Here is a 2,079-nt window from a genome sequence, read left to right on the forward strand (position 1 = left end):
GTAAATCTTATCAGATGGGATTCCTAAGATTACATCTTATCAAATACACATCCATGGCCTAATGTGTATCAATCTGGGGGGTCCACTATACTATATTATTGTGGTATTATTCTACACTATATGCTTTAACTGTGCTATAACTTTCACTTTTACATGTAATTGCACTGTTGGCTATATGTTCAGTCCATACATCTTTTTTTTTTTTTTTTTTTTTTTTTTTTTTTTTTTAATATTCTATGCATTATAAGGTATATATCTGTAATATTGTATTATTGGGATGTCTTTGTTAAACTGTTATCATGTATGTTATACATGTTGTGTTGGTATGGCTGCAGTAACAAGTTAATTTCTCAATCTATCTGTCTATCTATCTCTTTTCATGATAGAAGTGTTTCCCTTGCAGGACAGAATTACATCTAGGAGACATGACAGAAAAAAAATGCTGCAAATGCTTGGACACATAACCTGGGTTCAATGCCTGTCTTATGTGAAGGGCCTTTCTACTGTGACTTGGTTTTCAGCCAAGTCTTGATTTCACCACCATGTCCTTAACCAAATTATTTTAGTTGCCTGACCTCCACAGAAGTTGTTGTCTCGTCTGAACACAAGCATCAGCTAGCGTTTTTGTTTGATGAACACATTTTTACATATATGTTGTCTGTTTTTCGTGCATGCTTATGTTCAAAACCAGGAAAACAATGTGTTTGTGCTCATTGCATGACATTTTGCAGGACTTTGTTGCACCGGCCTGGTTCAAACTCGGAACACAAACGGAAAGGATTCCAGTTAAAAATAGCTTGGACAAGAGTTAAAGTTTAATTAGACTTGCAATTAACCCAGCTGGCTTGTGGGAGATGTAGTCTGCTCATCCCAGCAGAGCATTCATGTGCTCCACTCTCATTTCACTGATTTTGCTCAGAGGGCCATTTAGTGAACTGAGCTGCTGCAGCGTGGAGACATGAAGATTGGTATGTACAGACACCTCTGTTGTGAAGGTCCTTTCATATCCTTTCTGAACCTCAGTGGCAAAAGCAAGCACTTTTAGTGGACATAATTGGACAGGCGAAGTTGCCCCATTTGAATACTTTGCAGCCCAATTGTGCATATCAGTCATTTAGACCCCAGTAGATGGAAAATAGGACCCAGGTTGAAAAATACTGGAAGTATCCTTTAGGCTGTGACTGTAAACTAATACATACAGCTGTAGTTTGAGTTAGAGGGAAGTTCACCTCCACAAATACATTCATAAGACGAGCTGTATATCAACAGTCAGTAGGACAAGTTGAGTGTAAGTGAAACCTCAGAACACAGCAGGCCACAAGAGAAACTTGGACTAAACAAGTGTACATTGCCAATGTCTCTGTCTGAGCGCTGCGAGCAGGGTTCGAACCTGCGCGGGGAAACCCCATTGGATTTCAAGTCCAACGCCTTAACCACTCGGCCATCACAGCTCACAGTGTGGGTCTCGGTTGTCCATACATTAGAGCACCATTCCTTCCCGTGGGTGTCAGATGATTGACAGGTAGATGAGTAATGCAGCAATGCCATGAAAACACTATAACTGGCCACAATAAAAACATAGGCAAACATAAGCATAACGCTCTTACAAAACCCTCATGTAAACAGTTATTTCACTCTGTGGAAGTTTATTTTCATCCTGTACAAGGACGAAAGGCAGCAAACAGCTTCTTCTGAGGCAGGACAACAAGTCTTGATATCGCCACCTGTGCCGACTGTGGGAAGACTAACGAAAGAATGAAAGGAGAGGAGCAAAGAACCCAACTTTAATAATATCTGTGGGGGAGCAGCAGCTAGAATGAGTACGGAGAGAGGGGAACGAAGCAGATGGATGAGATGCCGTTAATAATAAAAATGCAATTAAGCCAATGAGAGAGAGATTAGTGTTTTTCTTTCTTTTCCAGCTTTTTTCTCTCCTCCTTTCTTAACCCCTCACACTCTGGCCCTGTAACTTCCACTTTCCTTCCAACCCCTCTTCTTGTCATCTTGCCATCCTCTCTCTCTCTCTTCCCCTCTCTCTCTCTCTCTCTCTCCTCCAGATGCCCCTCCTCCTCCTCCTCG

At 41.2% G+C, this 2,079-nt stretch overlaps 1 non-coding gene across 1 annotated transcript; it reads right to left on the minus strand.

Annotated features, from left to right (window-relative positions):
• Positions 1-1,369: 1,369 nt before the first annotated feature.
• Positions 1,370-1,451, minus strand: trnas-uga (transfer RNA serine (anticodon UGA)). Its single transcript has one exon. It is a non-coding gene; the product is annotated as a tRNA-Ser (tRNA).
• Positions 1,452-2,079: the final 628 nt, after the last annotated feature.

The sequence above is a fragment of the Myripristis murdjan genome, chromosome 8 (genome assembly GCF_902150065.1).
Source record: "Myripristis murdjan chromosome 8, fMyrMur1.1, whole genome shotgun sequence".
NCBI lineage: Eukaryota > Metazoa > Chordata > Actinopteri > Holocentriformes > Holocentridae > Myripristis > Myripristis murdjan.